The following is a 24354-nucleotide window of genomic DNA, read 5'->3' on the forward strand; positions in this document are numbered from 1 at the left end:
TAAGTCACCTGACATCATTCAAATGTAAGACAAATGCAATCATTTCTCCTCTAAGAAAATGGTTTTGAACTTTGTATCACTCCTTTAGCCCAGTCTCCACATGATTATAGTCCTCTCCAGGGAGGAAGAACAGAGCCAAGTCTAAGAATAACAATTATTATTTTTTTTTACATTGCAAAGACTTTAAAATGCCAAAAATTGCAGTCTTATGTGTTAGCTTTACAGTTAAACTATCTTACTTCATAAGTCATTTCATGTTTTTATTTTTAAAAGAATTTTTAACATTTATTTACCTTTGAGAGAGAGGGGGAGAGGGACAGAGAGAGAGAGAGGGAGACAGAGGATCTGAACTAGGCTCCATGCTGACAGCAGAGAGCCCGATGCATAGCTTGAACTCACAAATTGTGAGGTCATGACCTGAGCCAAAGTCGGACACTTAACCGAGTCACCCAGGCGCCCCTCACTTCACAATTTTAAATACATGAAGAGACTGGAATAAGATGCCTATTTAAATGTACCCTAAATACAGAAAAACACCTAGCCTCCTTCCTGATTTAAAAATAATTTGTTGGGGTCCACTTAAGACAGAGAGTGATGGTATTATATATTATACATGTGTTTTAGGGTGATAATGCTGTCTTTAGAACTTAGATTGGATTGAAAAGAAAGAGAACAGTCATCAGGACATATAATCTGTTGCTTTTGAATAGCTGGGGTGAACTAGTCAGCAGCAATGGGATTGGAAGTGAAGGAATAGATGAATAATTTCTCATAATCCAAATGGATAGGGAATCGAGACTGAATTCAGGAAGCACAGGAAAAAGGAATTGAAGAAGACTCAATGTTTAAAACCTGAATTACTCTAGGTATTGCAATGACACTGATCTCTATGGAATGTAGAAGAAGGAATAGGTTTTGGGAAGAAAATGCATTCTATTTGAACATGATGCTTTTGAGGTGCTTATAATATAGTGTTTTCATGGCTGGGCAATTAGAAATGTAGGTCAGGAATTTGGGTTAAAAAAAACCGAGTCAAATATAAATAACAAGGGTAGAATCATAGATTAGAGTCCTTGGTAAAAGGAGAAAGAGGAAGACTTGAAGGCAAGAAGATCATGTAAATGAAAGCATCAAACTCTTCCTTCTACTCTACCACTTGATTCCCAAAAGGAATTAGAAGTAGACAAAAAGGTGTTTTGTTGGGAGGGGAGATTTAAATCAGCATGAAACTTAGAAATATTACTTCACTTTCCTCTTCCTTGGTCCTTGACCTTGCTTTGTTTATCTTCTAACATATCCCACTAACTGTCATGGTATACATTTGCATGTTCACTTTTTTTTATTGTCTGACTCCTCCGCATTAGGATATATGATTCTCAAAGTTCAAGAGTCATCTACTTCTGTCATTACTATATCCTCGGTTCTGAAACAATGATTGTTGAATGAATGGAAATGCTGCATGATGAAAACTCTGAGAAACTGCAGTTAGATGTAGGATAGACACAGAGATAATGAAAAGGACACTGAAAATCTCTGAAAATCCCCAGTATTGTAGAAGGGCAGCAGTCATGGGCATTCATGGATGACATATGGGCAAAGATCAATTTATCTTCTAACTCACAGGGAGGAGGTCAGATTAGAGAACAAGCAGAGGTAAGAGACATGAAGTTGGCCCACTGGTGAAGCCCCATCTGCAGCAGACCCCTGGCAACTAGCTGAAAATTGATACAATAGTGCAGTTTTCACCTGAAAGAGAAGTTAGAGGAATAGAGGAAACCTTAATATGTGCTCCCTTGCAGAATGGATTGCTGCTCTTGGCAGACCAGTTACACTTCCTGTCAGGGACAGCAAACTATCAGAAAGTGCTTCCCAGGGCTTCATCCTCCAAGGGACCAGATTAAAACAAACAGAAAATTTTCATGATGACAAAGAAAAGGTACTAGACTTATAAAAAGATATAGGAGATAGATATTCTACACCTAATTCTTTAAGGGACCATCACATTTATAAAAGTGAATCTGGTGTCTGATAACTTAATAAAAGAATAACATGCAATTGGTAAAGGTTGTATGGTAATAAAAACACATATATGCAGAATTGAAAACCATACTGGAGGCTATATTGAGGAAACTGGAAATGTGAAAAAATAGAATTAACAAAATGGAAAGTGAGCTAATAAATTATACAGAAAAAATTGATGAGTTAGAAAGAGAGGAAAAAGAGATGTATGAAATACAGGGAGGTTATATATATATATATATCCCCAAAAGAAAATAACATAATTTCTTAAAGAGCAAAAAATACCTACAAAGAGTTTCCAACAGAAAAGTAAAAGTAAAATAAAAAGATTAAAAAAGAAGTAGAAATGAGCACTTTTTTTTTAACTTTTAAATTTATATCCAAGTTAGCATATGGTGCAACAATGATTTCAGGAGTACAATCCAGTGATTCATCCCAACACCCAGTTAAACACACAGTGTTCATCCCAACGAGTGTCCTCCGTAATGCCCCTTGCCCATTTAGCCCATTCTCCCACCTACAACCCTTCCAACAACCCTCAGTTTGTCCTCTATATTTAAGAGTCTCTTGTGTTTTCTCCCCCCCCCCCGTTTTTATATTATTTTTGCCTCCTTTCCTTTATGTTCATCTGTTTTGTATCTTAAATTCTAAATATGAGTGAAATCATATGATATTCATCTTTCTCTGACTAATTTCGCTTAGTATAGTACACTCTAGTTTCATCCATGTTGTTCCAAATGGCAAGATTTCATTCGTTTTGATTCCTGAGTAGTAGTCCATTGTATATATATACCACATCTTCTTTATTCATTCATCTGTCAATGGATATTTGGGCTCTTTCCATACTTTGGCTATTGTCGGTAGCAGTGCTATAAACATCGGGGTGCATGTGCCCCTTCAAAACAGCACACCTGTATTGAACCTGTGTTGGATAAATACCTAGTAGTACAACTGCTGGGTCATAGGGTAGTTCTGTTTTTAATTTTTTGAGAACTTCCATACCGTTTTCCAGAGTGGCTGCACCAGTTTGCATTCCCACCAGCAGTGCAAAAGTGTTCCTCTTTCTCCACGTCTTTGCCAACATCTGTCGTTGCCTGAGTTGTTAATTTTGGCCACTCTAACAGGTGTGAGTTGGTATCTCATTGTGGTTTTGATTTGTATTTCCCTGATGATGAGTGATGTTGAGCAATTTTTCATGCATATGAGTGTTGGGTTTGGTAAATTATAAATTTTGGATACTAACTCTTTCTCTGACATGTCATTTGCAAATATCTTCTTCCATTCCGTCAGTTGCCTTTTAGTTTTGCTGATTGTTTCCTTTCCCCTGCAGAAGTTTTTTTTATCTTGATGAGGTCACAATAGTTCATTTTTGTTTTTGTTTCCCTTGCCTTCAAAGATTTGTTGAGTAAGAAGTTGCTGCAGCCGAGGTCAAAGAGATTTTTGCCTGCTTTATGCTCTAGAATTTTGATGGCATAAACTCATCAAACTGGCAAACTAATAAAATAAACTCATCAAATTTTGATGGCATAAACTCATTTTGATGGAGGGCATAAACTCATCCATTTTGAGTTTATTTTTGTGTATGGGGTAAGAAAGTGGTCCAGGTTCATTCTTCTGCATGTTACTCTCCAGTTTTCCTACCACCATTTGCTGAAGAGACTGTCTTTTTTCCACGGGATATTCTTTCCTGCTTTGTCAAAGATTAGTTGGCCATACGTTTGTGGGTCCATTTTTGGATTCTCTATTCTGTTTCATTGATCTTACTGTCTGTTTTTGTGCCAGTACCATACTGTCTTGATGATTACAGCTTTGTAATACATCTTGAAGTCCAGGATTGTGATGCCTCCAGCTTTGGTTTTCTTTTTCAGAATTACTTTGGCTCTTTGGGGTCTTTTCTGGTTGCATACAAATTTTAGGATTGTTTGTTCTAGCTCTGTGAAAGTTGCATTGAATATGTAAATTTCTTTGGGCAGTATTGACATTTTAACAGTATTTGTTCTTCCAATCCATGAGTATGAAATATTTTTCCATTTTTTGTGTGTTCAATTACTTTCACGAGCTTTCTATAGTTTTCAGTGTATAGATTTTTCACCACTTTGGTTATGGTTATTCCTAGGTATTTTATGGGGTTTTTTTGGTGCAATTGTAAATGGGATCGATTCCTTGATTTCTCTTTCTGCGGATTCATTATTGGTGTATAGGAATACAACTGATTTCTGTGCATTGATTTTATATCCTGTGACTTTGTTGAATTCATGGATCAGTTCTAGTAGTTTTTTGGAATCTTTTGGATTTTCCATGGAGAGTATCATGTCATCTGCAAAGAGTGAAAGTTTGACTTCCTCCTTGCCAATTTGGATAGTTTTACTTCTTTGTGTTGTCTGATTAATGAGGCTCGGACTTCCAATACTATGTTGAATAACAGTGGCAAGAGTAGGCATTCCTGCTTTGTTACTGACCTTGGTGGGAAAGCTCTCAGTTCTTCCTCATTGAGGATGATATTAGCAGTGGGTCTATTGTATATGGCTTTTATGAATTTGAGGTATTCTTCTTCTATCCCTACTTTCTTGAGGGTTTTGTTAAGGAAGGATGCTGTATATTGTCAAATGCTTTGTCTGCATCTATTGAGAAGACCATGTGGGTCTTACTCTTTTTTAAATTAATGTGATGTAGCACATTATTTGGGGATATTTAACCAGCCCTGCTTCCCGGGTATAAATCCCATATGATATTGGTGAATAATTCTTCTAATGTATTGTTGGATCCTGTTGACTAGTATCTTGTTGAGAATTTTTGCATCCATGTTCATCAGGGAAATTGGTCTGTAGCTCTCTTTTTTAGTGGGGTCTTTATCTGGTTTTGGGATTAAGATAATGCTGGCCTCATAGAATGATTTTGGAAGTTTTCCTTCCATTTCTATTTTTTGGAACAATTTCAAAAGAGTAGGAGTTAACTCTTCTTTAAATGTTTGTTAGAATTCCCCTGTAAAGCCATCTGGCCCTGGACTCTAGTTTTTTGGGAGATTTCTGATTATTAATTCAACTTCTTTACTGGTTATGGGTCTGTTCAAATTTTCTATTTCTTCCTATTTCAGTTTTGGTAGTATACATGTTTCTAGGAATTTGTCCATTTCTTCCAGATAGCCCAATTTATTGGCATATAATTGTTCATAATATTCTTTTATTATTGTTTGTATTTCTGCAGTGTTGGTTGTGATCTCTCCTCTTTCATTCTTGATTTTATTTATTTAGGTCCTTTCCATTTTCTTTTTTGATCAAACTGGCTAGGGGTTATGCATTCTTTCAAAGAACCAGCTCCTGGTTTCATTGATCTGTTCTACTGTTATGGGTTTTTGGGCTTTTTCCCAATAGCATTCGTTTCTGCTCTAATCTTTATTATTTCCCCTCTTCTGCTGTTTTGGGTTTTATTTACTGTTCTTTTTCCAGCTCCATAAGGTATAAGGTTAGGCTATGTATCTGAGATCTTTCTTCCTTTTTTAGGAAGGACTGGATTGCTATATACTTCCTTCTTATAACTTTCTTTGCTGCATCCCAGAGATTTTGGGTCATGGTGTTATCATTTTCATTGGCTTCCATGTGCTTTTTAATGTCATCCTTAACTTCTTGGTTAACCCATTCATTTCTTAGTAGGATGTTCTTTAATCTCCAAGTATTCATTGTCTTTCCAAATTTTTTCTTGTGGTTGATTTTGAGTTTCATAGTGTTGTGGTCTGAAAATATGCACGGTATGATCTCGATCTTTTTGTACTTGTTGAGGGCTGATTTATGTCCCAATATGTGATGTTTTCTGGAGAATGTTCCATGTTCACTCAAGAAAAATGTCTATCCTGCTGCCTTTGGATGAAATGTTCTGAATATATCTGTTAAGTCCATCTGGTCCAGTGTATCATTCAAAACCATCTGTCTCTTGCTGTAAGTCAGGTGTTGAAGTCCCCTACTATTATGGTATTAGTATCAATGAGTTTCTTTATGTTTGTGATTAACTGATTCATATATTTGGGTGCTATCACATTTGGAGCATAAATGTTTACAATTGTTAGATCTTCTTGGAGGATAGACATCTTAAATTATGATATAATGCCCTTCTTCATCTCTTGTTATAGTCTTTTTAAAAAATCTAGATTGCCTGATATAAGTATGGATACTCTGGCTTTCTCTTGGTGACCATTAGCATGATAGATGGTTCTCCATCCCCTTACTTTTAATCTGAAGGTGTCTTTAGATCTAAAATGGGTCTCTTGTAAACAACATATAGATGGATTCTGTTTTCTTATCCATTCTGTTATCCTGTGTCTTTTAATTGGAGCATTTAGTCCATTGACATTTAGAGTGAGTACTGAAAGACATGAATTTATTGCCATTGTGTTGCCTGTAGAGTTGGATTTTCTGGTGGTGTTCTCTGGTGCATTCTCATCTTTGTTGCTTTAGTCTCTTTGTGTTTTGTTTCCTCTTTTCTCCCTTGAGAGAGTTCCCCTTAAAATTTCTTGCAGGCTGATAGAGTGGTCATGAACTCCTTTAGTTTTTCTTCATCTGGGAAACTATCTCTCCTTCTATTTTGAATGACAACCTTGCTGGATAAGGAATTCTTTGCTGCATATATTTCTGATTCAGCACATTGAACATATCCTGCCACTCCTTTCTGGCCGGCCCAGTTTCTGTGGATAGATCTGTTGTGAACCTGATCTGTTTCCCCTTACAGGTTAAGGACTTTTCTCCCCTTGCTGCTTTCATAATTCTTTCTTTGTGTATTTTGTCAATTTGACTGTGATGTGCCTTAGTGATGGTCGGGTTTTGTGGAATCTAATGGGAGTTCTTTGTGCTTCCTGGATTTTGATGTCTGTCTTTCCCAAACTTATCAAAGTTTTCTGCTATGATTTGCTCACATAACCCTTCTACTGATTTTTCTCTCTCTTCATCTTCTAGGACTCCTATGATTTGGATATTATTCCTTTATAATGTGTCACTGAATTCTCTAATTTTTATATTGTGCTCTCTTGCCTTAGTTTCTCTCTTTATTTTCTGCTTCATTATTTTCCATAAGTTTATCCTCTGTATTGCTGATTCGCTGCTCTCCTTCATCCATCCTTGCTGCCCTTGCATCCTTTCTAGGTTGCATCTCAGTTATAGCATTTTTATATTTGTTCTGACTAGATGTTACTTTTTTATCTCTGCAGAAAGAAATCCTATGCTTTTTTCAACCCAGCTAGTATTCTTATTATTGTGAATCTAAATTCTAGTTCAGACATCTTGCTTATATCTGTGTTGAATAAGTCCCTGGCTGTCATTTCTTCCCATTCTTTCTTTTGGGGTGAATACCAAAATTCACTTTTTTTGTCATTTTGAAGGAAGAAAAAGAATTAATAAAACAGAAAATTAAATTAAAAAATTAAAAACAACACGAAAAATCAAATAAAGGAAGCTAGATCCTGGGTGTGTTTTGGTCTGGTGTTTGGAAGAAACTTGATAGGATAGACAAAAAAAGGGAAAGAAAATAAAAGTAAAAAAAAAGGTTTAAAAATTTTAAAAAGATGTATACAATAAAGTAGAATAGAATGAAATGAAGAAAGTAAAATAAAATAAAAATATACAAAAAATAAAAATATAGTAAAAAAATTAAAAATTAGAAAAAAATGGAAAATAAAAATATTTTTTCTTTTTGTATCCAAGAATAAGAAAAAGAAAAAGAAAAAAAAAGGAGAAGATGGATCAGAGAGCAGAATGTAATCTGAATGAAATTACATCCAATTTTCCCTAGAAGTCTAACTATGAAGCACTTTATAGTCCATACACTAAGCAGGTGGAGTGACTTGTGGTCATCCTCTAGAGCTTGGTTGGCACAGTTGGCCAGGGCTTGGTGTAATCGTTCTTCTTTCACCATCACTAGGTGGTGCTGCTTAGGTTACTGGGGTGTGTGTGTGTGTGTGTGTGTGTGTGCACATGCCTATGAGAGTTGAAAATGGCCTTACTCAGTTTCCCACTGTCTGATACCAGAACTCTGTGCTTTCACCAATCAGCAATCAAGCACCTCTCCTTTGTCTCCTGCTTCTGCGCTGTCCATATCCAAGCATCAACCTGCCAGGTGGCACCTCTCTCCTGAATTATATCTCTAATGGGGCTATGTTTCCAAACCCCTCACTTCTGAGAGCCCTGCAGATTGGACCCACTCAGACCCTCTAGTGGAGAGTTTCACTGGGAAATGGCAGGTTGCCTGCTTGTCGTTGGGAACATTTGTGTGGTTGTGCTGTTGCAGAGGCTCAGAGATTGTGACCAAGTGCCTGCCTGTTCCAGAAAAAGTTTGTGGGATAGTGAAGCAGCAGAGGTTTAGAGATTGTGGCAAAACACAACACACAGCCAGTGCCAGGTTTCATTGCCCCCTGGCATCTTTATTTTAATATCAGCAAATGTCGCTGTTCTTTGGGGTCCTCTGGGACCTCTACTTGTGGGGAGGCTGTAAGGCCTCTGCCAAATGTTCTCCTAGCAGGGAAACCGCCTCTTTCTGTATAGCCCGCAGAGACCTTGGACCTTGCTGCCTGCTCTTGGGGAATTCCCCCTTCTCAATAGAGTACTGCAACGTATTGAGCTGTGGAATTTCTGGCTGTGCTCTCTCCTGTTGTAGAGTCCTAATGGTAATGAATAATGGTATTGAGAAAGGAGAGGAACTCCCTCTCCTTTTTCCTTTCTCACTTTCTTGTTCAGTCACTTGTGGGCATTCCCACCATTTCTCTTTCTCTCCAGCTACTTTTGGAGGGAGTGCTTTTCCTGAATTCTCCACCCTTTCTCTGTCCTCTCTCCAGAAAAAGAGCTCCCTAAACTCCGTGGCTTCTCTCTCCCTCAGTTCACCTCTGCACAGCATATCTGCCAACTTCTATGGCTCAAGTTTTACAGATTGTTGTGTTAATCTTTAGATCAATTTTCTAGGTGTGCAAAAATGGTTTGGTGCTAATCTAGCTACATTTCAGTGGTGAGAGAAGCCAAGAACTTCCATGCTATTCCACTATCTTGCCCCTCTCTAGAGATAAGCACTGTTTAAATAAGTAACAAGTTTTTCTAATTTGAAATCAAGAATTTCTTCATGTTCAATGTAAAAATGCTATTTTCTTTTGCTGTTAATGTGTGAAAATAATAGAAATATTCCTAACATTGCAAACCACTAATATACCTTTGAAAAAGTTGCTCAAAGACAAACTGAGATATACATGAAAATAAAGCCAAGTATGGAGAATGGGTGTTAAAATTGTATACAAGCAGCAGTGAAGTCAGTAAAATTCAGAAGGAGTTTTTTTTTTTAAATTGTTGGTGAGGTCATAAATATTTTAAAAAGCAGAAATAATTTTTTAAAGAAAAATATATAATGTCAAAGTTATAATTTAATTATGATAAGCAGGAGATAGATTTTAAGTTATATGGATGATATTAGGAAATGTATGAGAGACATATCATGTGAAATGATAAAGTACACTAATTTTTTGGATGTTTTATTTATTTACATTTTGAGAGACAGAGAGCACAAGCAGGGGGGTGGAGCAGAGAGAATCCCAATCTCTGTGCTTGTCAGCACACAGCCTGTTGTGGGGCTTGATCCCATAAAACTGTGAGATCATGACCAGAGCCAAAATCAATAGTCAGATTCTTAACCCACTGAGCCACCCAGGTGCCCCAAGTATACCAATTTTTTAATCCTCTCAGAGGCTTAATAGGGGCATTTTCCTCTTAATATTAATTTTAAGGAAAAAAAATAGTCTAAAGGAAACCACTAGTAGAAGAAGAATAAGCTTTTAAATTTAAATTCATTAGTGCAAGGGAAACATATATCAGAAGAAGAAAGACATTAAAAAAATAAGCAGATAAATAACAGAAAAGCACAGACTAGCTAATTTATACTGTCTAGCATCTGAGACATATGGTGGCCAATTAGAAAGCCTGTGGAGTGGGTTTTGTCAACTATAAACTCAGGGCAAGTCCCCTGTGAGCCAAAACCCACCAAAAGGGAGGCCAGGACACCTTGGAAAAGACACTGCAATGCCACAGCTATTGTCAATAGTAGTAATTCCCTCAAAAAATCCCTGAGCCAAACCTATTCCTGAGTCTGAGGAGCAGAGATCAGGAATTGGTGGGGTCAGAGGTAGCATGAGACTAGGTGATTGAATAAAGATGATTGAACATTAATATTTTTTTAAAACCCAAAGGTTAATGGTTTAATAGACCAAAAGTTAATGACTTGTTTCATATATAAAATCTAAATATCTTTGTATCACAAACAACCCTAAACGAGTATCCAAATTGTACCAGCAAACATCAGAATTGCAAATATGTATTTAAGAATGGGCAAAAAGAGAGAACCAGTCAAGAAGGATCAGTAAGAACCAGATCTTGTAGAACAGGATCTATTTGTAAACGCAAATTTTAGGATTCATGTTTTGATTATTCCATTTTATGTCTTCCAGATTTCAAGACATGTTAGGGTAAGAATAATTCATGCCTGGAAATATTCCAATAAAGAAAGTATTCCATAACGAAACATTTAAATATGTTAGTGTTGCCATGTTTTATTAACAGCTGGAAAATATGGCAATGCTTTTTGAAAAACTCATTATATATTTTTCTTATAAAAATTGGAACAAAATTGAGGAGCCTGGGTGGCTCAGTCCGTTAAGCTTCCGACTTCGGCTCAGGTCATGATCTGGCGGTTTGTGAGTTCGATCCCTGTGACGGGTCTCTGTGCTGACAGCTTGGAGCCTGGAGCCTGCTTCGGATTCTGTGTCTCCCTTTCTTTCTGCCCCTCCCCCACTTGTGCTCTGTCTCTCCCTCTCTCCTTCAAAAATAAATAAAATGTAAAAAAAAATGTTTTTAAATTGGAACAAAATCATTAAACATCTACAAAACTAAAACAAAAGTGAAAGATCTTCACCCCACAAAGCAATACTCTTATATAAACTCTTATATGACGTTTTTATAGTCATACTAATTTTTGTATGTGTTGTGTTTTGACAGTTTTTTTAAACATATGAATATTTATTGTATACATTGTTATAACTGTTTACATAGATTCAGTCTCATATTCTATAATGTAATCACTTTCCATATGATTACATACTTATTGATCACTCAGCAAATATGAGTTGACTCCTTCGATATGCTGAGTATATGCTGATAAACAAAATAGAATCTTTGAGGAACTCCCAGACTCACAAGGAAAATAGCTTAAGAGATCATAACAATTCAATATGCTAACATGTGTGATGGGTAGCACAAATGGGAACACACGTAAGTAGCACTTTCCCTACTTTGGGGGTTCAGGGTAGGGACCTCAAAGGAGGATGTAGTATTTAAACTCAGAGGAAAAGGTCAAGAGAGAGGCAGGTTAATGGAAGGTGGAGAGTGTTATAGGAAGAAGAAATGCTATTGCAAAGAGCCTAGGGCTACAATGAAGAGAAGAGAATGTAGTGCATTCAGTAATCTGGAAGCAAGTCATGTGATGTTATTGGAGTTAAGAAGATTATGTAGAGTCTTCAGCATCTCAAAGTATAATACATACCAACAATAGTAATTTCAAAAGTACAAATGCACAGTAAAACACCTTGAAAACGAATAACGAAAAGGATAGGAGGCATGATGTCCAGGTGGAAAATCCTTGAAAAAGGATAACAGGGTAGCAGGAGGAGTAATGAGGTGAAAGCCTGTGTGGGAACTACAGAGCAGAGAAGAGGAGGAAGAGGAATGCAGCAAAAAAGGAATTTAGCAGAATAAAATCCAAGAAGTGATAGATCCAGATATTGAGAGCTAGCAGAAGAGTCAGCCAAAGATGGGGTGTGAGGGAAAAGGTAGTCAAAGACCATCCTTTCTAAAATATTAGAAAGAATTTAGAGCCTGAAACCACCTTTTCACATTCCATTTGATTCTTCTTCCTCAGCAATCTGGATTGGGTACTTTTGGAACTTCTGAGTCATTTGACCCAGTGAAACACTCCTTCCTTTCTCCAACTTATTCCAATATTGATTTCTAGATTATCCTCTGATTATTTCTTCATGACCTCCTTGATGGGTTGGTCTGTCCTCATCCATCCAAAATGTCAGAGCTCTCCACTCTGTCCCCAACCTTCTCCTCCCAGCCCAAGTTTCCCTGGCAATCTCCTTTATGAATTAGATCAGTGCTGATGGCTCCCAAATACGTATCTTCAAACCAGTTTTCTTTCCTAAAATTTGAACTGTTTTTTTTAAATGATTTAAAACGTAAAGGGTATTCAATTTATATATTCCAACATGGATTTCTCCACTGAAACTTACTACAATGGATTATTTACATCCCTGCTCAATCTTGCCCCTTCTCGTGTGTTCCTCATTTTGGAGTCTGAATCTCTAATCTATTAATTGAGCCAGTTATCCCACCAAACCATAAACAGTGAGCTTCCCTTCACCCTTCCTTCCCTTCCTTCTTTATTGCCCTGCCCTCCATCTCTTGCATATCCAACTAATTTCCAAAACCTCCAGGTAGAATTTCTTGACTATCTCTCAGATGTGCTGTCCTTTACCCAGACTCCTTCACTTTCTACCTCCAACCATTTTGTTATTTGCTACCTTAGCTCAGGTTCTCATTATTCCTGGGCTATGTTCAGATGTAATGTCCCTTTACCCTTCTTTATGTATAGACTTTCCAGATTAATTTCCCATTCCCCATATTCAATGACACTCAAGCCAAAAGGAACAACAAATTTCTCTAATGCCGCCTACACATCCTTTTGTTTCTTTTTGTTTCCTTTTCTCTAGGAGTGATCTTCATCATTTTCTCTGATTCTATGTTTTTTTTAACTTTATGAGCCCACAAGTTCTGGGTTTTGTAACCTTTCTACATGTTTTCAAAATCAACACTTAGATCAGTACATGGTAATTCACTCACAAAAATCAGTGATTTGATAAGCTATTGAAAATAGAGAAGTTTTGTTAAGTTCTTCCTGCTGTGCACAGCACTAAGCAGGCATTTACATTGATTTACATTATTATCTTATTTAACACAATGTATCTGAGAGGAAAGCATTATCATTACATTTATATGCAGATGAAGAAGCTAAGTTACAGAAAGTCAAGGGCAAAGAGCTAGTAAGTAGCAGAATTTAACAGCATGGTCATAACACAGATGTGCAGGCACTTAGCATTGTTTTTACCTTTTTAAAACTAAATTCAATCTGCTTCTGAATCTTCATTTCTGCTTGGCAGAGGAAAAAAAAAGAAAACCCATTAAATGAAAACAAATAAACAGAATAAAAAATATCTTAATCCCTTTTCCCCCCATCAGAGGCTTCAGAGATCTGACAATCTCTACCAGGATGTCCAAGGCCTCAGTGATTACCTAAAGGAGAATGGATGCATTGAGGACAAGATCTCAGAGAGGAACAGTAGATACTGAGAACAATATTGCAGCCTGATGTTGCATGCTTGAGGCAATCCTTGGCTCAACACTTGTTCATTTGTTTCATGCCCTGTGTTGGTATAATCACAACATGTCTTAAGGAAAGGAAGATGCCAAACTACCTGGCATGAAGTTAGCTATGGACAAGTATGTCTGGCTAATGTGAAAGATGCCAGTGGAAATAAAACTACATGCAGTAAAGATGACAATGACATTTTAGGTTAGAGCCAATGGAGATGAGAAGCGCAATGAGGGGAAGAGACAGACAGAAGAATGTCTTAAACCACACGGGTAAAAGAAGGCCAAGAAACCTGGACTTGTTCCTAAGTGCTCTGGATCTGAAATCCTAGGATGACAAGTCAAAGGGAGCAAGATGAGAAGAAGACGTTAGAGCATTTAAGCAGATGGCCTAATCTGGGGCTCTTCCAAACTAGTTATGATAGGCTACTCTATCAGGAACCTTCATAAAAAGGGTGGAGTTAAAAATGGTATTGTCAGAACAATGTTCTCAAGGAGCTGGTAACTCATTTTGAGGATATTTGTTTGGCCAATGGACAAGGCCTCTTGCAGCAGAATCAAAACCTATCCTTGTTGAATGACTAAAATAAAAGTTGGAAACAAGGTAGAGAATCTTAATCATGTCTATTAGAAGTAAGTCAGTTATGGTCAGTTTATGTAGGGACTCAGAGGTTAACTAAGTCTTTCCTTTATATTATATACATCGACTTTCAGGGTCCTTCTCTGCTGTGCCTCTCCCAGCCCTGCTCTCTTTGATTCTCTTGGGTGACAAGAGGAAGCGTCTGTAGTATCCTGGGGCTTCTTGTAGTATCTGCATTGTCTTGTCACCTTCATCAAACTGAGTCTCTGGGTGTTACCATTCTCCACATTTGGGCCTTGTGTAACTCATTGTCTTTTCTGGTGGCAAGTCTTCAGGTTTCATCCTGCTCACCCAACCTCATGGTAGCTTTTAGTGTCTCTGAGAATGTGACTTACCTCTGCCAATGCCAGTATGACAGGAGGTAAACCTGTCTGATCTCAGATCTCAAAACTCTCTGGTTTATTTCCCTTGTGAACCTGCTTCCCTGTGACTTCAATATTGAGTAGGAATTGAGCTGAGATTCTCTCAGAGACCCTCACCTGTGTTCAGCTCCCTTCATCTCTCTGCAGCCCCAGCACTGATTGGGTGGAGTAGAGAAGTGCAGTGAGGATAGGAGAGGAGGGGAAGAAAAGGCAGAGAGAACATCCTGAAGTTCCCATCACTTTATTCAAGCTGCTGAGAGAGACTTTGGACTTTTCAGCCCCGTAAACAAATTAAAATCCTTAGTTTTGTAGCTTCTTTGAAAGTGGGTTTTCTCATGCTTTTCAGTCTGAAAAGTCCAAAATCAAATCAAAGAGATAGAATTTTCAATGAAATGTACCACTTAGAACATTTGATGGAGAAAATAGAACATGGTAGTAGTCATGAGCTTGGAAATTTATTAAGGTCTCAGTTGATATCCATTGTGAACATCTATTGCATATGGTAGTTGATTCAAAGTCACTTTTGACAGGTAACATCTTTGTCATCTTTGTTTACACTTTCTCAGAGTTACAGATGATAGAGGATTTCATAAGGGATTTATGACTGAGGTTAATACTTTATGGAGACACTAGTTTGGAATTTGCAATCTGTAAGCTGTCTTGACATTTTTCTGATGGCTTTATTGTCTTCTTGTTCAGTCTCAGTTGAATTCTACCTTCATTTCCCGCCTTCCTTTCCTCTTTTTCTCACCATTGGGAAAATAGGGCCAATAATTCAATAAAAGAAACACTTAACTAAAAAGATACATTTCAAGTAGATGTCATCTTCTAATGGAGAATTATTGTACTAAATATATTATTATAGCTACAGCTGAACCAGTTTGAGAATAAAATGACTTGAGAGATGTTTCTTCTACATACACTCTTTCTCCAGAAGTGGAAAATACTAAGTCAGCTAGGCTCCTAGCCTGTAATGAATAAAAAAAAAATTAGGAGCATAGGCCATATAGTTAGAAAAAATTCCTACTGAGGTAGTATACCAGATGTCAGTACTAAAATATTAGTCTGAATAAGAACCCACAAAAAATATTACTTGATGAAAATTTTGAAAAATCTAAAAATATTCCATTAAACATTTTAACCCCTTCTAAATAGTGAATTTTGAAAATTTAAGAAGAACTAAGTTGATATATTAGTCTTGAAGTTGGCACTCAAGAGTATAAAGAAAGAGGATAGGGTACCTGGGTGGCTCAGTTGGTTAAGTGTCTGACTCTTGATTTCTGCTGACTCAGGATTGGTGAGATCGAGCCTTGCATCAGACTCCATGTTGATAGCCTGGAGCCGGCTTGGGATTCTCTTTCTCCTTCTCAGTGTCCCTTCCCTGCTCTCAAAATAAATAAATAAACTCAAAAAAATTAAATAAATAACCAAGTAAGTAAGTAAATAAATAAATAAGATAAAGGTCAAATGACTAAATAAAGCTAGTTAGTACCTATTCTCAATTTTGTACACAAAGATATTTCAGGACTCAATGGCTCATAGATTTGTAGCTCCTAAGTGGCAAATATCTTCTGGCACATAGTGGTTTTTTTTTTTTTTTCACATAAACTCAAAGTTCAATAGTTATGTGCTATAAATCTGTTGAAGGTTGGCCTAGCACAGAGGCGGAGCTAGTATAGATTTTCCTTATTTTCCCCTCTGTTTCTAATAACTAATCTACTTTTTGAAGGTGGACAGAATGGGTCAATGTCTCAAGGATATAGGGAGCTAACAAAGTTGGGTGCAGAGTAGAACCAAATGGAGATGGCCAGGAAAAACAGTCACTATCCTACGGCTAGTCTAAAATTCTACCTGACACAAGAATGGATCTTCTGCTTCCCCAGACTTCTATAAATGTGATTTCCATGGTATGTTGTTCACAGAAAGTGCTCTGGCTGTAGCCCACCTGCTTTGGATCCTGATTCCTCTGCTGATTCTGTGACCTCTGAATAAGTAAATTACCTTTTCTCTCCATTCCTTAATTTCCCTAACTATAAAATGTAGAAAATGTGACATAATTAACTCTCAGGGTGATTTTGGATGCATGTAATGATAACATCCATGCCATGTGTTTAGCCTAAGACATTGTACAAAGTACTCTAAACATTAACTATTAATAAGTTTAAACAACTTCACATCACCAGATATTTATAGATCTCAGGACTATGCACACAACCTCTATATAACTTGGTGGCTTAAAGACTGAGAGAGCACCAGGAGAAGTACACTCAAAATCTTACTGTAGAATGTGAAAGTTTTTTTTTTTCTAGTTACTTAGGCATTTGTTATATGGATATTTCCAGAGTTTTTCAGGGATTTTAAAGAGCCACAAACACTGAGTTAGTTCATCATTTACCTGGCTGCAGGAGCATTTCTTTACCTGTCTTGATGCTCTGATCTGCAGTGGTAAGAAAAATATTCTCTTCTTTCTCCCTTCAATCTCTAAGCAAACTGCCTGCACTAAAGGGAGACTGGTGTTATTTTGAATTTAACAAATGAAAAGGGGATTTTTCTTCCTTTTATTTTTTTTAGTGGACCATAATTTTTTAGGTACACTCCGATGTATATATCATATCATCACATAAGACTCACATTAACTTCAAAGAGAACGACACACAATGGCACACAAAGTGGTAAGAAACATTTCCAGGACATAATGAAGTATTATCTGAAGCAGTGCTGAAGCAGATGTCCTGGGAGAGGAAACAGTAGCAGTGTACCAACTGCGTGAGCTGTAGTCAGGCCCGGGTCACTCAGCCTTAACGAGATCATGCTGACAGCCAACCAGAAAGGCAGAGCTGGGGGAAAAAATGCATTGTAGTCACTGTTGTTAAATAAAGGCCAGCTTGTACATGTGACTTATTGGCAGAGAGGACTGGTCATTCATAAATCTGCCCAGTTTCAGGGAGCTGGGGACATTGGGAAATGACCAAAACCCATGTCAGCATGTAATGTAACCAGAACCCAGGAAGGAATGTGGGATCCTGGAAGAGAGGCTGGGCCCACTGATTTGCATGGGCATTTTACTCCAGTTCCTGTTAGAGGCATTTCATCCCTCAGTAGAGTTCACCTACATCACAGTCAGGTTGGAGCCATGGACTCGTGCTTGGACTGAGCATGGTGAAGAAAAATTTTTACCACCTAGGACACCAGCTTGGTTATGCACTAAGACTTCATCATTGCCTCTTGGAAAACTCCAAGGCTCCATATTCTGGGAGTGGGGTAAAGAAATACAGCTAGTCCTCAGGCTCAGAACTGGATGGAGGGTCCAGTATCCCAAAAGTCATTCTCTGGAAATTTCCTTACTTATGAGAATCCTCAGGGCTGTGGCTCCTGTGCTCTGCCTTTGGATGGGAAATGCAGGAGACTGAATTGAGCTGAGCACAAAGACAAGAGGTTCTTCAGCAAAAGAGCATGGGAAGGGTAAAAGGATCATTGATCATTGTTTTAAAATTTCCCTGGACCTCTTTTGTGCCTGTAATACTTAACTTTTAGTAGAGTTCAAAACAAGATGTAGTAGGAAAATACAACTTTGGGAGAAAGCAGATTTTATTGCCCACTACACAGTATCTTTGGAGTGGTTAACATAAAAGTCGCACTGGAGGATTACCCACTGCCCACTGCCTTTGCTGATGAGTTGCTAAGGGATCTGATTAATGGGGCAAATATGGTTTTGGCATAACAATCAAGATGGACTCTTTAGACAAAGCAGGATTTGTCTACTTTACCCAATGCCCATTCAAGATGGACAAGTCGACGTTTTAAAAATGGAAAACAGATGTTTCATACAAAGCTTTAAAAGTGTCACGTATAGATGAAGGACCCCGGCTACTCAGATGGATTAGATCCAAGAAGGGAATGTGGAAAAATCTGGCATTTCATCCAGCAGGCGTAGTGTGTTCTAAAATAATCATCGTTTACCTTTGAATAAGGGAAAGATATTCTGAATTAGTAAATCACGATGGAATGGTTTCTGAACGATCCAGTAGTCATCACACTAATTTTTTTTTTCTAGCTTTATGGAGGTATAACTGACAAATAGAATTATATATGTTTAAGGTGCACAATAGGATGATTTGATGTATGTATGCATTGTGTAACAATTACTACATGTTAATACATCTATCACTGTCATCATACTAATTAATTATTATTCTAAATAATTGGTCATTATCACCAAGTTCCTTTTAATAATGCAACAAATAAAACCTAAAATAAAGTTTTGACTATGCATATACAGGTAAGTGAGCATCATTTAATTCAGTCCACTGCACAACACTGAACAAACTATACGTGAAATATTTTGTAAACTTACTTTCATTTTCTTTAAGCAAAGCCAAAAGAGACAATGTGCAAAGTCACGTGCATGTTTAAAACTTTTCAGTAAATACGTGTTTTTGACTCTCCAATGGAATGGTGTCACATTACAATTACCTGGGGAACATTTAAAAAGCACTTATGCTAGGCTTCATCCTTAGATATTATGATTTCATTTGCCTGTGGTGGAGCTGGGACGCTGGAATTTTTTAAAAGCTCCTCAGGTTATTTTAACGTGTGGCCAAATTGGAAACTCCTGCCTCAAGGTAGCTGGCTATTTAGAATGTATGGTTATGTTATAACTTTTGAACCTTCCTGTTGACTGAGATCTGGTGTGGAATGTGCCAAGGGTTACTCCTTGTGTTTATTACTGGTAACTGGCGTCTCTGTTTATGTGCTCGACAGCAGCGCAATGCGGTGCGTAGACTCCAGTGTAGATATGCTAGGTTGGGCTGCAGGCTCTCCACCTACTAGCTCTATGAGCCCGGACAATTTACTTATACTTTCTGTTCCCCAGTTCCCCGTGTGTGAATGGTGATAAGAGTAGTATCTATCTCTCAGAGGTGTTGTAAAGATTAAACGAAAACTTAGGCAAAAGTAAGTTAATATATATAAAGCCCTGAGGACAATTTTTAGAAAGATCATTCCTTATGACTGAAAAGAACCCTGGCTCTGAATCTTACCATCTATCTCCCAGCCACAAAAGGGCCAATAAATATAAGGTAAAAAAATTTTTTTTTTCCTTGCTTTGTTAACAAGACTCTTTACATCCAAAGACATGAGGATGCTTATGAGTTGTCTCTAGTTCTGTGTTTCTCAGGCTTTGGTCTGCAGAAACCCCCTGAAGTACTTCTCAGATATGAATTTGCCTGGGATCCACAACCAGATATTCCGGAGATGATTCTTAGTCAAAATAAAGTCTGATACCAATGACTTCAATCCATACTATTGAAATGAGCGTTGGTAGGAGAATTATTTCCTCTTTACTTTCCGGCTTTGGTGTCTTTGGGAAGAATTTTGAAAAAAATCAATACAAGGTGTCTGTTAGAGGACATGGTGTTGCTGTTGCCGCTGCGTCTATGTAGGGACTTCATCAAGATTGCAGATTTTGGCTTTGTGTGACAAGGCTATTTGGAGTACTTACCACTTTATATAATTTTTGAGTGGGTATCTCTTCCTAGACAATTATCTTTTTAAGGCATATCTTATCACTCTTGTGAACCCACAAGGGTGGGTTGGAAATGCCTTCTTCAAAATGGTCTACATCCCCCTTTGATAGCTGGAACTGGCCAGAAGTGGTAGTCTGTCTAGGAAGGAGAGGAGGAACTCCAAGCACAGGCCCACATTCTGTGCCATGTTCCAGAATGTCTTGTTTCTCCCCTTGGGGCTGTTCCCCAGTCACTAATACTCCTGTTCAGCCCACATCAGATGGTCAGAGATGGTCCAAGACTCATGTGTGTGGAGTTTTCAGGGGCCCCACAGCCAAACCCATTTCCAGAAGGGCAGCCTGATGAGTACATAGTTCCCACTGACTGGCATGGATTTTTTTTTTTTTTTTATGGGATTACATAAGATTGGACTACCAGAATGGTATTGCATGCCGATTTTGGAAAACTCACTCATTTCCATACAGAATAAGGAGTTTTAATATACACTGATTGGGGAAGTGTGTGTGTGTGTGTGTGTGTGTGTGTGTGTGTGTGTATGTGTGTGTGTATTCTTTATCCATTACTCTAAATCTTTATCCATAAATCACCATACTTCACCTCACGTTAGATATTTTTCTAAACCTAAGGGCTTTATAAAAATTATTTGCACACCCAAAGGATGCTCCTGACTCCTACTTTTATTCTATCCCCAAGATTAAAACCATCAGAAATAATTATATATTTTATTCTGGGACACCTATTGCACAACTGTAGTTGTAGTTATTTTAAGATCTATATAAGAGAGTTAGCTGCATTCAGAGAATTAGTTACTAATGAGAAGAGAAATTGAATACACTAGGAATTGGTGCCATAAAAATTAGAAATGTAGGTGTGAAATAAATTAGAATAGGATAAGATATGATACTGTAATTGCTCCATTGTCCTGTGTGAATTATAAAACCAACCTTGTTTCTCACCCATGCAGCAGGTTCATTGTGCATTGTGGGCACTTCCACAAGTGTCTTGTTGGGACTCAGGCTAGAAGAGCAGTAAAATCAGAAACATTGCTGATTCTAGTAGCAAGGGGCAAGAAACACTGGATGGCCACACACAAGCAATTTAATTGCTTGGCCCAGAAAGACTGCATATCACTTCTGTTCATAACTCATTGGTCAGAATCAGTCATGTGGTTTCACTAATAGTAAGAGGTCCAGGAAGTTCAATCCAATTGTTTTCCCAAATGGTGAAGAGCCAGATATATTTGGGGAACAGCACTAATGACTACCACAGATGTATTCAAGGTAGTGCATTTATTAAATATTTTATAGTTTTCTGAAGAAAATGTCTAGAATCGTTGCTTCTCTTAAAAGGAATATCTTTTTAAAAATTATAGCTAATGGGAGACTACTTCTAAATAAAGGACTCCTTATAAAGATAAATATTAGAAAATTTAAAGCCAATTTCTATATTCATCACTTATAAAGAATGAGTCATCACATTTAGTTTTATTTCCTTCTAAAAGAGGGTCACATAGTATGGAATTCACACTAGAATCCAAAAGCAAAAATTCAAGCCCAGAAAGGCAATATACCCAACTATTAAGAGTGCTGTTTGTAAGTCAGGACTACATGAGGAATTTTTTTCTTTTTTTTTCTTTTTTTTTTATTTTCTGTTTCAAATATTCCATAATGAATATATATTGTTTTATAATTATATAAAATAAACTAGGAGAGAGTAATGTCTTAGAGGAAACTAATGAATTTTAAGTATTAAATATAAAACCAAGTTATTAACTGGTGGATTAGTTAGCTGGGAAAAATATTTTCCTTCCTTAGAAGTTTAAAAGTAATATTTGAACTCATAAATTTGGAGGATAAAATCTAGTTGAGCCTTGAAGATGACTGGGAGAGCCCTCTGGTCCATCGCAGCCCCGGATTTGTACCAAAGCCTTTTCCCTCTAACTTAGACAATTCTGTGAGAGGCAGGCATAGCGCCGTGTCAAATAGAGGCTCTCTATCTATATTTCAGGTTTTAGCATTGTGTACTTATTTGGCTGTCTTTTAATTATTTGTTTTTTATGAGATCTGGGATGTTACTTAGGAAAATGATAACATACCTTAGGTTTTTACTGGACTTTAAATACAATAATAAATGTCAAAGTTTTTGAAAGGGCTTATTTTTTCATAATGAAAGAAATTATTCATAGTGACAGAAAACAGAGCAGTGGTTGCTTTGGAAGGAAGACAGGGAGGTGCAAAGGGATTGTAAGTGGCATGAGGAAATATTTGGGATTGGTGGATATGCTCGTCCTCTTCCTTTTAATGATAAATTCATACATATGTTATAACTTATCAAATTATGTAATTAAAAATACAGCGATTATACCTAAATGAAGATGTTTAAAATTTTTTTTAACGTTCATTTATTTTTGAGACAGAGAGAGACAGAGCATGAACGGGGGAGGGTCAGAGAGAGGGAGACACAGAATCTGAAACAGGCTCCAGGCTCTGAGCTGTCAGCACAGAGCCCGACGCGGGGCTTGAACTCACGGACCGTGAGATCATGACCTGAGCTGAAGTCGGCTGCTTAACCGACTGAGCCACCCAGGCACACCGAAGATGTTTAAAAATATAATTCGGTATACCCTATGAATGCAGATTGAGAAGCTTTATCTTACATTAAGCTACTAAGCAACAACTAGATCTGCTAATATTTAATATTTTTTATCAAATTTGGAGGTTAGAATGTAAAATTTCAGATGATACGAAGCTGAAGAGAACAAAATGAATTGTGATGCAGTTAATGTCTCTATGAAGTGAAGATATGAAATTAACAAACTGGAAGCTAACCAGTAATTAAGCCACTGTGCCTTTAAGTTATCCATATACTTCCAAGTTCTATGGTCATGACTCAGGCTAACTAGACAGAATCCCTACCTGAAGTGATTTTGTTGGTAACTGTTAAATCCCCTTGTAATCTACCAATGTGTCTTATGGATGGTACCTACCCGGAGAGTTTTGTCTTTTAAGAGAGACTGATATGTTTCAGGTACAGTTTGAACATGTCTAAGAACAGCTTATATAAACCCACTTTGGCTTGATAATTCTGTGAACAGCATTAAATATGTCAATTTGTAGGTAACACCCACTGAATGATAATAAATAAATTTAAAATACCAAGATAAACATCAACCTGTGAATGTTGGCATATTTGCAATGGGAACAAACTGGGACGTTATTGTAACATTTGGAAATGCTGTTCTTGCTATATAATATGATTTCTTTCTATTCTCAGTATATTGAATTTTGGGGTTCTAACTTTGTTTTAAAATTCAGGCTAATAACCAAAATTATGCTAAGTCTGTAATCATAACTGAAGCTATTTCTACATGAAGACATGCAGAAGTGAGGTGAAAATATTCTTTTGATCCAATGGATCAGCTGTGGTACTTATGTCCTGTTAAGACATAGACATTTGAACCACTTTGATCTTCCCACCATTTACAAGGGCCACAGCTGATTGGATTAAGAGACATTTGCTTTCAGAGTTATCCTACTACTGAATATGTAGAAATAATTTAAGTCTAATTAACAAAATACTTTCAAATTCTAAATATTTCATACGTGCAATGAAAGATGACCCAGTTGCAAAGGGCGTTTGTTAACATTCCACGTGAAACCGCTAATCATTCAAATAATAACTGAAAACCAACTGAAAAACCTACTCATACAGAAAAGCGTCCTGTACGAGAGTATGTTTTGTATCTTGGCCAAAATAGGCAGACAGTTCTCAATACATTTTTCTCCAAGATCTTAAAGTGGAATTCTGGAAACATTACATTAAAAAAACTTGGAGGTTAATTTCCTGAAAGTGGATGATATTGCCAATTCATTCTGTTTAGCACTGGTAGAGTAACTCTTCAGGGGAGGAGCTAAAAATGTATTTGGATTTTAAAGGTCAGCAGGATTAGATTCAACTGCAATTTAACTCAGTCTAGGCCACAGCTAACTAATGAAGTTCGTGAACAGCCATTAGAGTTCTTTGAAACTTCTGTCTCAAAATGGCTAAGTCAGCACATAGACACTCACCAGGTGTTTGAGTAACTGACTGGTGAAGATGTTGGTGACATTGAAAAATGAAGGTGAATAGAGCATCTTTAATAAACACTCAAGTCCAGAGTCCAGAAAATTATGGTTATATTCACAGAGGAGTAACAGTCGTAAGGCTTCCTATGGGCAGTGTTTTTTCCCAGAACAGTTTGGGAGTTGAGGATAACAACAGGTATGTTAATAATCAAAAACTTAGTTCTATGAAGCAAGCATGCAGCGTCAAGAGAAAATTTGGAATCTTTATAAGCCATGCTCTTATTGGACCCATAAACAGTCATA

This window comes from Panthera onca, chromosome B1 (genome assembly GCF_046562875.1).
Source record: "Panthera onca isolate mPanOnc1 chromosome B1, mPanOnc1 haplotype 2, whole genome shotgun sequence".
In the NCBI taxonomy this organism is placed as follows: domain Eukaryota; kingdom Metazoa; phylum Chordata; class Mammalia; order Carnivora; family Felidae; genus Panthera; species Panthera onca.